Source organism: Taudactylus pleione, unplaced genomic scaffold (genome assembly GCF_031769625.1).
Source record: "Taudactylus pleione unplaced genomic scaffold, aTauple2 ptg000114l, whole genome shotgun sequence".
NCBI classification, from domain to species: domain Eukaryota; kingdom Metazoa; phylum Chordata; class Amphibia; order Anura; family Myobatrachidae; genus Taudactylus; species Taudactylus pleione.
This window is the reverse complement of record NW_028284516.1, coordinates 13,668,004-13,682,609: the sequence shown is the minus strand read 5'-3', so window position 1 is coordinate 13,682,609 and position 14,606 is coordinate 13,668,004. Positions and strand designations below refer to the sequence as shown.

Sequence of the window (14,606 nt, the reverse complement as noted above, 5' to 3'; positions counted from 1 at the left end):
GGTCGTGGTCCTTTGACTAGGTGACCAAGCCCTGCAGGAAAAGGAGAAACAAACACCTGTGGCCCTAGGGCAAGGTGCCAGTAGGAGGCACGTAGGAACTGGGGTGGAACCCCCAGTTCGGGATACTGTACTTGAGATACAAGGGAGTATGCACTGCGGAGTGTGACTGCGCACGCACCCTACCGGGCTGCCGGTCGGTAGGAATGCACCACGGTGCAATAACGTGTGAAACGGGTAGCGACCACGGAGTCCAGTAACGAGGTGGGTAGTGGTATTGGACCCGGACTGTGGTGGTAAGTACTGGAGAGGTGGATATATATCGCTGCACTCAGGCTGTGATGGTAAAGCACTGGTGAGATGGATGGTATACTGCACACAGGCTGCGGTGGTAAAGCACTGGTGAGATGGACGGTATACTGCACACAGGCTGCAGTGGTAAAGCACTGGTGAGATGGATGGTATACTGCACACAGGTTGCAGTGGTAAAGCACTGGTGAGATGGATGGTATACTGCACACAGGCTGCGGTGGTAAAGCACTGTTGCTCGTGGAAAACTGACACGCTGGGATTAGCTCCCTGGAAGCAAGGGAACCTGGAATGAGAGACCACTAGTAACACTAGCAGCAACAATGGTTGTTCAGGCAATTACCTGATACACAGGAGCCGGATGTATACCCCTGGAAGCCTGCTGATTGGTCCACAGCGTCTGCTGACCGGCCAGACTATCAGGGACGGAAGTCACAAGGGGAAGTGTATTGGCGGTGCCCATGACGGAGACTCTGATCCCCGCACACCAGGCCGCCCGACACACCAGCATCAGGGAGAATGCTCAGCACCTCCCACGTCGCCGCACCAGCCGCCTGACTGCCCGGGAAGTGAGAGGAAGCCGGCGGGACGGTAAGGGACGGCCGATCCCCGGCTGAACTCTGACAGACACACTCTAAAACCGACATGTAAGAAGGCCAACAGAAACAAATGGTCGACGAGGTTAAAAGGTCGACATGACCTTGGTCGACTCAACAATGGCCGACATTATTATTATTATTTTTTTTTTTAGCCCTAATCTTCACCCTAACCCTCCCACCTGGTGCCTAACCCTAACCGTCGGGGTAGGTGCCTGACCCTAATCGTCCCTTCTAGTGCCTAACCCTAACCCTCTGGTAAGTGCCTAACTCTAACCCTCCCTCCTGATGCCTAACCCTAACCATCAGAGTAAGTGTCTGCCCCTAACCGTCAGGATAAGTGCCTAACCCTCCAGTAAGTGCCTAACCCTAAACCTCACCCTAAAAAACAAAATAAATCATGTGTCGACCATATTGGGTTGACCATTTTTGTGTCTATCCTTTGACATTGTCTACCATATTTACATGTCGACTTTTAGCGTGTCAACCTTTTGTCTCTGTCAACCTTTTGTCCCAGTCAACCTATTGACTGTCTAACATCTTGTGTGTATCTAGACATTGGAACTCATTCAGAGGCGGTCGTTAGTTGCAAGCGGTCGCACTGAATCAGGGTGGCCGCTTGCAACCTGAACGACCACCTCCTTGTCGATCGCTAAGCTGTGGGTTAACACCCACAGCTCTAGCGACCGACATGGGTGATGGTTGCGATGGTCAAGACCATCGGCTCTTACGACCAGACCCTAAGGTTGGGTCTGGGCACTCGTAAGCCCCAGGGAGCTTCCTGCTCTGATCGAGCAGGAAGCTCCGGGGCCGCCAACAAACGGCAAGCGTTCCGGTGGGAACGCCTCAGTTTGGGCAGGCACGCCCCCTGCCCGCCTCCCAAATGGGGCGAGCTGTCACTCACCATCGACAGCTCGCCCCGTCTGCTGAGAGACCCCTAGCGACGGAGCATCCATCGCTAGCCGGGTCTCGCGCATGCGCACGACGGAGCCGGCTCCGTCGTGCACATACCCAGTGGGGCAACATCGAGTCGGTTGCGAGCACTCCTCGCTTGCGACCGACTCTGAATGACCCCCATACGGAGAGACTGCACACGGCCCCCTCCTCTCTTAATATGCCCTTGACGCAAACTCTTACATGTCAGCAATATTACCTTAACAACTTAACAATAATTGTGTCATTGTACATGGACTTTGTCCACAGTAGAAAGGCAATAAATAGTTCTACTTACATAAAGTTATTTGTATCATGCTCAGCGTATAAGACATTACTTATGTGTCTGGTGCTACTTTGCATGTTACTTTTTACAATTACTAAACAAACTGTCACACAAAGTATTTTTTATCTGCCATCACCAGGAAGTTTTCTGACAGACAAAACTGTATGAAAACTCCTTGTTCCAGTAAAAGAGAGCTAAGAATGTGCGTGACGATGGGAGGAGGGAACTGTCAGTGCTAGGAGGGACTGTACGCTGTATAATGTTCATTGTTTCCTCTGGTATCCCAATGACAGCTCTCATCTCCACAAGCAAGAGACAAACGGACTAGTCAGGTAATTGTGTTTTGTATTCTCTAATTATATTACATAGCATCTCCTGTTCCGATGGCTACTGACACCCTCTGCTTTCCAGCATTCTCCTATTATGCGCTATGTGCTAATTTTATTACTGTTTATTATCATAAATCTACTGAAATACATTTGTTTAGAGAAAATTAATGTTCATTGAGTGTAAATCTAGTAAGTAATCAAACATTTGTTCACAATTAAGCTAAAAATAGCCAAATATACTGGTCTTTTATATATAAAAATCCTTAGAAATTACTTTGGAGACTGTAAAATGAGTCGTAACTGTGTGAATATGCAAAGTGGCAACTACTGTATTGCACGATGTGTGTAGTTTGTCTCCAGTAACAAATGCATCAAGTTTACTTAAGCATATGTTTTATTTGTGAAATTTGCATTCTAAACCTTTTTAATAGAACTCTGTAATACACAAATAATAAATAAATGACTAAAAACAGACACATAAAATCATAATGGGACCAATTCAATTAGGTTTGATATGCTGTGGAGCATCACTACTTATAGTATCCTCTACATCAGGGATGGGGAACCTCAGGCCCAGGGGACGTATAAGGCCCCCAGAATCATTTGGTCTGGCTCTCTGAGCTTTTTTCTGCTAGCCTCATCTGGCTAGCAGTGTGCTTATAATGGCACCCTGCAGCCAGAATCTATGCAGCAGTGCTGCCTGGAGCGTCCTTAGGACACTTCAGACGGTCACACCGCTGCCCTTACAGCTCCCCGCTCCAGGCATTGCTGCAGGCTTGCCTACCCTCCCGATTTGGTCGGGAGCCTCCCGAATATCGGGTGCCGCTCCCGACCCCCCGGAAAGGCAGGCAAGCCTCCCGGCTGCCGCCTACCCCCCCAGACTACTAGTAAAAAACCCCGCTGCCGAGGGGCCCGATGACGTGATTCGCGCTGAATCGCATCATCGTGGCTCCGCCCCCTGCTTCACAATGCCTTTTTTCCGGCATTGTGAAGAGGGGGCGGGCCACGATGACGTGATCGTGCGGTCACGCCCCCGGGCCCGCCCCCAAAACGGCATCATAGCCCGGCCACGCCCCCCACAGAATGCAGGCATTCAGCTCCCCCCGGAAGGAGGGAGCTGAATGTCGGCAAGTATGTATTGCTGTAATCACTGGCGAGTGTGGCCCCGCCCCTGTGTGACATCACATGTAGGGGGTGTGGCCTACACCGGGCCCAGTGAAAAATGTTATATATATCAAAATGGCCCTCGGCAGAAAAAAGGTTCCCCACCCCTGCTCTACATCATCAATTTTACAGCACACCTCAATTGGTCTGATGCAAATACAGGTCACGAAAAGCGATAAACGGCATATCACGGCCAATTGAATTGACTCCAATATATGCACAAGCAATGATGAAAGCACCTAACATCATCAGTGATGCATTCACAATCAGCCAATCACAAGCAGCTTACTAGTGCTGGTGACTATCATCGTCATCGTGCACTGGCACCTGTCCTCAATTACCAGCAAATAATACGCTTTGAACTGGCCTATATGAATTTCTGTACCGCTCCGCATCAATTCACAATTGCGCAAATACACGCTCGCCTATGCTAGTCTGCCCCTTCTCTTCACTGTCTCACCTCTCCAGGCGTAAGAGGGCATATCATAGTCACGCAAATCTGCATAGATGCATATGTGTGCTATTGTGCGTATTAATCACTACACAAACAGGCACAGATCTCACTCTGCTTAAGCCCCTCTGTCTGTAGTTTGCCTGGTTCTGACCTACAGTTCATATCATTGCGCATACTTGCTGACAATCAGCTCCCTACTTTCGGGAAGTAAAGCTGATTGTCAGCTAACAGCGTGTCCGGGGGTGTGTCCGGACAGCTGTGACACGTTGGGGGTGGAGCCAGGGGTGGGGCCGCATGATTGTGTCATCGTGGTCCCGCCCCCTCTTCACAATGCCGTGTATTTCGGCACTGTGAAGCAGGGGGCGGGGCCACGATGACGCGATTCAGCCCTAATCTCGTCACCGGCCTCCCCGCTGTGGGGATTACTAGTTTATTCTGGGTGGAGGTCGGGAGGGTTGGGGAATGTCGGGAGGCTTGCCTGCCTTTCCGGGGGGCCAGGAGCGGCACCCGAAAATCAGGGGGCTCCCGGCCAAATCGGGAGGGTAGGCAAACCTGTCATTGCGTCATTAATAAAATTATGTAGCTTGACAGGTTAGTCGTCTTTAACATATATTGCGAACCAGAAAAACAGGTTTTCATACCAATAGAGCTAGAAGCTTTGCTTTACTAAGATATAAACTAATAAACTGATTATTAATATTGTTAGAATATATTTCATAGTAAAATCTTAATAAATATAGGGGGAGATGTGTCAAACTTCTAAAGAGGAAAATTAAGTTGCCCATAGCAACAATCAACTGTAGTTATCATTTATCAAGTACATTCTATAAAATGATAGCTACAATCTGATAGGTTGTTATACTTGTCCTCTTTAAAAGAGCACAGTTTGTTTAATGTGGAATCTAAATAAAGTTAATTATAAGTTTTTGATCTGAAAAAGAATCATGAATGGGGGTCTCAAGCCTTAAAAAGAACCCCAGTGTTAAGTTTTACTTCTAATATTAATTTGATGTCATCAAATTAATGTAAACTATTTTGTTTTTAAATGAACTCTTTACATGAGTATAGGATTACAGTGCAAAAAAGGATTTCACCAGAAGATAACTGTAGCACTTTAAGTCATATATGCAAAGGGGGAATTCAATTGTCAGCGAAGGGTGCGAATTGCCATTCCCGCGGCATCTAAACGCTGGCAAGGCCAGTCCGTCTCGCACCCTTCGCCTAACCGGCCAAATGCCTAATTAGCACAAAATGCTCACTACCGTATGGGTTATCGAACACTGTTGTGCAAGATCCTGCTGCTGTAAAGCTCCTCAGTGTTCCCCTCTCTCAGTCCCACCCAGAGCCGGATTTTGACCTCAGGGGGCCCTAGGCAAGATACCGATTTGGGGCCCCATATTATAGTAGGTTTCGCTGGAGCAAGATACACAGATCATATTACATACACACATCCATCCATATATATATATATATATATATATACACACACACATGCAGTGCATATATATATATATATATATATATATATATATTACACACAGTAATGTGATTTGTATACGTTGCTCCAGGGACACCTACTGTAATATATGCCCAGTTATCATTACAGTAGGTGTTGCTAGATCACATTATATTATGTATATATTTATATATACATGGGAGAGGGGGCAAAGATGGAGACAGGAGGAAAGGGGGGAAAATAGGGTGAGGCGGGAAGAAGTGGGACAAACAGAGGTGGATGGGAGTAAAGGGGGGCCGACAGAGGGAAATAGGAGGAAATGTGGATGGACAGAGGGGACGGGAGGAAATGGGGGAAGAACATGATGAGAGAAGGAAAAAGGGAATAACAATGGAGAAAACTGAAGATGGAAGATCAGGCAAGAAAATAAATACCTACATAGTGACTTGGCGAATATACAGTAATATATATATATATATATATATATATATGCACACATATAATTAGAATTTTTTTTATCCTTCGCTCGTTGTGTCTGATCAAAGGGGGCGTGCTGTCGATGTTGATTGACAGCACGCCCCCTTTGGTGGGCGTGCCGGGGGCGTGCCTCCCTGACGGGGGCGTTCCCAAGGGAACGCCTATCGTCAGAAGCCGGCCCACTGACATCACTAGTGATGTCAGTGGGAGTGATTTTGGCTCTGATAGAGCCAAAATCACCCCGGGCCTTGCGGTTGAAAAACTCAACCGCAGGCTTTTGCACGCAGTTTCGATGGTCGCGATGGTCAAGACCATCGCGGCCATCAAACTGCACGCTCGTATAGGCTGTGGGTGGTGACCCACAGCTATACGAGCGTCCAGGAGGACGCTCCATAATTATGGAGGGCGGCCCTCATTCAGAGCGTGCGCTCTGCTCAGAGCGTACGGCTCTGAATGAGGGCCTTATTTTGTTCTGTAGTGCAGTGGGAAGAATATATACAGTACTTATCAACAGGGGTTAAAGTGGGCCAGAACAGGGTGGACCTGTGTTCCGTCAGTTCCATTAGTTCCGCCTCCTCCATCCCACCTTGCCCGGCCACTTGCCCCACGCCGCAGGGAGGCTCCATTTGCCAAGCGCCCACTGAGATCTTGATATTTGTGGGCGCCCCACCTCCTTCCCTACAGCGGCAGATGGAGGCTGGAGTTCACTCCTGAGCTCGGGTGGGCACAATGGGAGAGATGTCATGACATCTCTCCCATTGTACCGAGGAGCGGTGGGACCAGACGGCAGCGGACGCAGAAGCGGGGCTAAAGGTTAGTATTGTGTTTGTGTTTTTAATATTATTTTTTTTGTGTAAGGGGTACTACTACTGGGGGCACTACTACTGGGGGCACTACTACTGGAGACACTACTACTGGCGGCACTACTACTGGCATAGTTCCACCACGTCTCTAGGACCACTCTAAGCACTGCTTACCAGCCATCATAATCCATAGGGAATAAAAAACCCAGAGAGATGAAGCAGATTGCTGGCAAGGTGCTCCTGGTGTAAACCTGCCTACTATATAGATGGGCAACCAGTCAGAACTGGTCTCTCATCCCCCAGGGGACAGGGCCTGATGCTAAGTAGCTATGGGGTCTATTTACTAAGCAGTGTTAGGAGACAAAGTGAAAGGTGATAAGGTACCAGCCAATCAGCTCCAACCAGTGGCGTAAATTCATCCCAGATGCCCGGAGGCAAGTTATAATTTGGTGCCCTCCACCGTCACAGCCACTGACATTGTAATGTAGAAATTCGCATGCAGACAGGCTATAGATAGACGAAGGCAGCAGCTGATGGTCTGACATGGAGCTCTGCACTAGTGTATGGTGGCTTCTCAAGTGCCGGGAAGAGGTGCTATGTATTGGGCGGCTGTGACGGTACACTCCGGGTACATACTGTCGTTACAGCCCTAAGTGGGGTGAATATATTGTGGACAATGGAGGAGGTGCCCCTTCAGAGTTGGAGCCCGGCCGCGGACGCCTCCATTGTCTCCCATAGTTCTTCCCTGCTCCCAACTGTCATTTTTCAAACACAGCCTGTGACATGGCAGTTAGGAGCTGATTGGCTGGTACCTTATCTCATTTCACTTTGTCTCTTAACACTGCTTAGTAAATATACCCCTAAATATGCTAAGTAGCATACACACACATACAAACTGACTCCGACATCCTTCTCCCCTGTGACTGGGGAGGAAGTTAAGGCCCTTATCCAGTCCTCCCTCCCTTCTACCTCTCCCCTCGACCCTATCCCCTCTGCTACCTCTTCTCTTCTGTCTGCTCCCATATTGCCCACCTCCTTAATATCTTCCTCTCTTCTGGCACCTTTCCTTCTGCATTCAAGCATGCCCTTGTCTCCCCCATTCTTAAAAAACCTAACCTTGATCATAACATTCTCTCTAACTACCGACCTATCTCTCTCCTCCCTTTTGCCTAAAAACTCCTTGAACGTATTGTTTACAACCGCCTCAACACGTTTCTTTCTTCCCACTCCCTTCTTGACCCTTTTCAGTCTGGCTTCCGTTCTCTCCACTCCATTGAAACTGCCCTCACAAAAGTCAGCACTGACCTCCTTGCTGCCAAATCCAAGGCCACTACTCTCTGCTCATTCTCCTTGACCTCTCTGCTGCTTTTGACACTGTAGACCACCCTCTACTACTGCATATCCTTCACTCCCTTGGTCTACTTGACACTGCTCTCTCCTGGCTGTCCTCTTACCTCTCTGACTGCTCCTTCTCTGTTTCCTCTCACGACAACTCCTCCCCACCACAGCCTCTTACAGTAGGTGTTCCCCAAGGTTCTGTTCTTGGGCCTCTCCTATTCTCTCTCTCTTTACGTCCTCTCTAGGTAAACTCATCCGCTCTTTTGACCTCCATTATCATCTCTATGCTGATGATACTCAGATCTACCTTTCCTCACCTGATCTTTCCCCTCTCTACTGACTCGTATCTCTAACTGTCTCTCTGCTATCTCTTCCTGGATGTCCCAGCGATTTCTCAAACTTAATATGTCTAAGACTGAGCTGATCGTCTCCCACATAACATCATGTCCCACTATTTCTTTATCAATAGATGGCACAACTATCTCATCTAGTTCCAAAGTGCGTTGTCTTGGAGTCATCCTGGACTCTTCCCTCTCCTTCAAACCACATATTCAGAACCTCTCACAGTCCTGTCATTTCCATCTCAAGAATATTTCCAAGATCAGACCCTTTCTCACCCAGGATGCCACCAAAACCCTCATACATTCATTGGTCATCTCCAGATTGGACTACTGTAACCTTCTCCTATCTGGCCTCCCCAAATCCCATTTCTCTCCTCTCCAGTCTGTGCTCAGTGCTGCTTCTCGGCTCATCTTCCTCTCCAAATGCTCTACATCTGCCTCCCCTCTCTTACAAGCCCTCCACTGGCTCCCCTTCCCTTTCAGAACCCAATTCAAGGTTCTCACACTCACTTACAAAGCCCTCACCCATTCCTCTCCCATTTACATCTCTGATCTCATCTCCCTTCACTCTTCTGTCTGCCCTCTTCGTTCACTTAATACACACCGCCTTTCATTCCAATTGATTACTTCCTCCCACTCCCGCCTCCAAGATTTTGACCGCGTTGCTCCCCACCTTTGGAACTCCCTCCCTCTCCCCATCAGACTCTGCACCTCTCTACAATCTTTCAAACGAGCTCTTAAGACCCACTACTTCATTAAAGCCTTCCAGCTCTCATCCTAACTTGCTTCTACATCTTCCTTCCTCCCCGCCTACCCCATCTGTGTCACTCCTGTTCGTCTGCCCCTCCCTTAAAGAATGTAAGCTCTTTCAAGCAGGGCCCTCTACCCTCTTGCGCTTCTCCCTACTGTAATTTAATTTATCTCTTACTCCCCACTAGGGCAACCAACACTCGGCTGCTTATGTGGGCGTAAAGGTCGCTAATATAGCAATGTTTATTATACATGTCCATGTCCTGCTTTGTATTGTAGTGTAAGTCACTGCTTACTTATTTGTTCATGTACTTTGTAAGGCACTGCGGAACACTTGTGGCGCCATATACTGTAAATAAATAATAATAATAATAATAATAATAATAATAAAGTGTGTGTGTGTGTGTGTGTGTATGGGGGGGGGGGAGGATCATCTTAAATTGCTTCCTCACCTGTCACAGCCACATCTCTTTGTCTGATGGATTATTTTTTTTGCCCCTTCTTTCCAGCAGTTTCACAAAGTGCCCTTTGATAAATGTAGTACTTTGTATTTTTATTATTGGAAAAATGTGATGGCAGTTTAGTCATAGACGCTTTGTAAAATGGTAATTTTTCAGGTGGTTTTCCGGCAGCTTTTACTATAGTAAATCTAGCAGATTAAAAACAGTAAAAAAAAATGCTGGATAAGCATTGGTTTCTACAAGCTTTAGTAACTTTCCTGTCAAAATAATTTTTTTAATTCGCAATTTTATGTAGCATTGTACAGAGATTTGTTCAGCAACAATATCCCAGCCCAATCAAGCTCATGATGTAGGCTTTATCACCACAGCCGTCACAGGGAGACAAATCCGAATTATCCAGGGACACAGAGCTGACACTCAAACCTAATTGTCTTGAAGGGGGTTTCCTTCTGCACAGGTCCAAGGTGAGAGGAACATAACATTTCTTACAGCAGAATATCAAGTCATGTGTACTTAAGGAAATCACCAGATAAGGGTGGGTGATAGTATTAGTGGCGGAGCTTCCTGCAAGTAAATGAATAATAGAAACAAGGATAGACAGTACAGATATCAAACTTGCAGGAGCACTCAGATATACCACTACTAGTGACATTTGTTGAAAATATAGGCATGAATATTAAAACATAACTTTTAATTGAAATATTTAAATATTATTAGCAAGATACAAACAACACACAAACATACATAATAACTAATTTGATTATTAAAGTTGATTATCGAATATTACAAGGGTACAATACTCCGTAAATAGACTGGGCTGAAGAAGCGCCAGTATAGAAGTATATCCCAAGAAACAAATTTGAAAAGGAAAGAAAATGGAATTGTGTTTCCCAAGTCTAATGCTACATGCAATATACTGAAAAGTTGTAAGTTCAACAGCGCTATAACCAATGTATAGTTTCCTTTCACGAGATAGACTACAGCCATGGCCAAAAGTTTTGAGAATGACACAAGTATTGGTTTTCACAAAGTTTGCTGCTTCAGTGTTTTTAGAACTTTTTGCCAGATGTTACTATGGTATACTGAGGTATAATTACAAGCATTTCATAAGTGTCAAAGGGCTCTATTTTACTACAATCCGCATTTGTCAGATGTTACTATGGTATACTGAAGTATAATTACAAGCATTTCATAAGTGTCAAAGGGCTCTATTTAGTACAATCCGCATTTGTAATGCAGATTGTAGTGTGATATTACCGACTGAATTTGCATTGCGAATTCAGGCAATATCACAGGGATTTACTAAAAATCCCTTTCAGGGACAGAGCTTGCGATAAAGTTCTGTCCCTGCAAATAGCCTCTGCACACTTATCATGGTATTTACGCAAAAAATACCGTGACAAGTGCCGATACATGCGCTGACCGGCCGCCGCTAAGCCTCAGCCCCCTCCACTAAGCCCCACCCCCAGTGATCACGGACCCCCCCGCAAACTCCCCCTCCCATAATTACACTTACCTGCAGTTATCGGTGCTCCGGTGATGTCCTCCGTGGCTCCGGTCAGGTGACATCCCATCCTGCACTGAGACCCTGTCAGGTGACGACCGGGCCCCAGTGCAGCATGGGAGACCAGCTGACTGGAGGGATGACATCACCCGGATCCCCAATCACCGGTCCCTGGACTCAGGTAAGTTTTTTTTTTTTACTTTTTTTTACAGTGAATCAGTGTATGGTCTGTTTAGACCATACAGCTGATCACTGGGGCCGGCTCCGTGCTCTGCTCTGCCCGTTAGAGTGGATCAGGAGTCTGGTAACTGGGGAAGACCTTGATAACTCCAGGTGGCGTTATCACAGGGCTTTCCCCTATATTTTTCACAATTTATTTTTAGTAACTTGCAGACAGATCACATTTCCCATTACAATTATGGGAAATGTGATCTGCTTGCTAAAAATAAGTGATAATTAGGGCTTGGAGAAGAATTTGACTCCAATTCTACTCCAATTGCCCTGTAGTAACTTTAGGTGAAACTAAAATAATGTGAATAGGGTGTGAAAACACCCCTTTTCACTTTATTTTAGTAAAAATAATGTTAATAAATATTAATAAATGTTAATAAATAGAGCCCAAAGGCATTTATTGACAATTACATTAAGTTTATGCAGAGAGTCAGTATTTGCAGTGTTGTCCCTTCTTTTTGAAGACCTCTGCAATTCGCCCTGGCATGCTGTCAATCAACTTCTGGGCCACATACTAACCGATGGCCACCCATTCTTGACTAATCAATGCTTGGAGTTTGTCAGAATTTGTGGGGTTTTGTTTGTCCACCCGCCTCTTGAGGATTGACCACAAGTTCTCAATTGGATTAAGGTCTGGGGAGTTTCCTGGCCATGGACTCAAAATGTCAATGCTTTGTTCCCTGAGCCACTTAGTTATCACTTTTGCCTTATGGCAAGGTGCTCCATCATGCTGGAAAAGGCATTGTTCGTCACCAAACTGTTCTTGGATGGTTGGGAGAATTTGCTCTTGGAGGATGTTTTGGTACCATTCTTTATTCATGGCTGTGTTCATCGGCAAAATTGTGAGTGACAGGGACAGACTGATATACTGCAAAAGAAACAGGGATTGGACTGCTGAGGACTAGGGTAAAGTTATTTTCTCTGATGAATCCACTTTCAGATTGTTTGTGGCATATGGAAAAACGCTTGTCCGGAAAAGGAAAGATGAGCGCCACCATCAGTCTTCTGTCCTGTGTCATGTCATGTGTCATGCCAACAGTAAAGCATCCTAAGACCATTCATGTGTGGGGATGCTTCTCAGCCAAGGGAGTGGGATCACTCACAATTTTGCCTAAGAACACAGCTATGAAATGCAACTTCTTCCAACCATCCAAGCACAGTTTAGTGACGAACAATGCCTTTTCCAGCATGATGGAGCACCTTGCCATAAGGCAAAAGTGATAGCTAAGTAGCTCAGGGAACAAAGCATCGACATTTTGGGTCCATGGTCAGGAAACTCCCCAGACCATAATCCCATTGTCAATCCTCAAGAGGCGGGTGGACAAATAAAAACCCACAAATTCTGGCAATCTCCAAGCATTGATTAGGCAAGAATGGGCGGCCATCACTCAGTATGTGGCCTAGAAGTTGATTGACAGCATGCCAGGGGCAAATTTCAGAGGTCTTCAAAAAGAAGGGTCATCACTGCAAATATTGACTCTTTGCATAAACTTAATGTAATTGTCAATAAAAGCCTTTGACATTTATGAAATGCTTGTAATCTTACTTCAGTATACCATAGTAACATCTAACAAAAAGGTCTAAAAACACTGAAGCAGCAAACTGTGAAAACCAATACTTGTGTCATTTTCAAAACTTTTGGCCATGGCTGTATATCTATTAATCCCATTTTCTATGCAAGTAATATGCAAAATAAAAACACAATTCTATATAGATAGTCTCTCCTATTAAAAGACAGGTTCCATTTGAAAAATTAAAGATATTACTCCTGGGGGGCGTAGCCTAGCTACCTGACTGGGCAGACATAATTTCATGTAGCTGCTGACTTACCCTTGCTTTATAGGGCAAAACCCACTTTATAACAGGTCGACCTACCCCTCTCCAGGGGCCTCTGAATGTCTGGGCCACCCTGACTCTGCTCCCTTTCACTCCCCGGGCTCCGGAGTGAATTTGATCCCCAGTCCTGATTGGGGCCTACCTCTCACCCTGCAGCTGCGGCCTTGAGTTGGGGCATCTGTGGACCGTCAGCTGCACTCCCATCGCGGCCACCTCTACTGACCTCAGCCGCTTCCCCGGACGTGCCGCTACCTCCCCCCGTGGGGATCCTCTGGTTAGAGGCTCCGTTGTTGCCTCTATTGGACCCCTAGAAGCGGCTCTACAGGGCCCTGCTCTCCTGTTGCGGCCGCCACCACGGACCTCTACTGCCTCTACGGAGGTACCGCTCGATCCCCTGCGGGTGCCCTCCGGGTCTAGATCACCCCACTGCCTCCTTTGGACCCTGGGAAGCGGGTCTATAAGGTGGTGCATATAACGCTGATCCGCCATTTTGGCCCTCAGCACACAGCCTGCAGCTCCCACTACAACCCGCCACTGACCCCTATTAGCTGCCGGGCAATACCGCTACCACCCCCGTGGAGATCCACCTGTCAGAGACTTCCCCGCTGACTAATTTATCCCCCTGGAAGTGGCTCCATAACGGGTGGCTCTCCCATCGCGGCCGCCGCCGTGGGTCTCTGCTGCACTGCGGGAGGTCTCCCTGCCTCTCCTTGTGTAATACCTCCTGGCGAAGACTCCCCCTTCTGTCCCCTGGAAGCGGCTCTGTGGAACGCAGTGAGTACTCCACGGTGACTCAGTGTGTGTGATCTCCGGCTCACACTGCACCCTGCATACCTGCTGCTGTATAGCTCTCCCCACTGTGGCATCTCTGAGGAAATCAACAGCAAGCCAGTACTGCTCACAGCACTGTAATTGCTCCTGTGTCCCTTGCTGCAGGACTTCCTACACCTCCACTCCATTCTTTTACTTTACAACAAAGAAGTGAATCTGTGCTGGAACTAGCAGTTAATGGGCTCTATTTACTACAATCCGCATTTCTAATGCAGATTGTAGTGTGATATTAACGACTGAATTCGCATTGCGAATTCAGGCAATATCACAGGGATTTACTACAAATCCCTTGCAGGGACAGGGCTTGTGATAAAGCTCTGTCCCTGCGAATCCCCTTCGGAGCCTTATCACAGTATTTTCGCAAAAAATAAAGTGATTAAGTGCCCGCGCATGCGCCAACCGGTCGCCACTGCTAACCCCCTCTGGCGCTAAGCCCCGCCTCCCGTGATCGCAGACCCCCCGCGACCCCCCCTCCCCCCCGCGACCCCCCTCTCCCTTATTTACACTTAC

At 47.1% G+C, this 14,606-nt stretch overlaps 1 protein-coding gene across 1 annotated transcript in view; it reads left to right on the top strand.

The window, feature by feature from the left end:
• The first annotated feature begins 2,403 nt into the window (after positions 1 to 2,403).
• The window catches only part of LOC148524962 (E3 ubiquitin-protein ligase RNF31-like), a 77,448-nt gene continuing 65,245 nt past the window's right edge, over positions 2,404 to 14,606 (top strand). The window contains exon 1 of the mRNA XM_088471543.1: positions 2,404 to 2,453. The gene's annotated coding sequence lies outside the window, so the exon portion shown is untranslated. The remainder of the gene's footprint in view (positions 2,454 to 14,606) is intronic.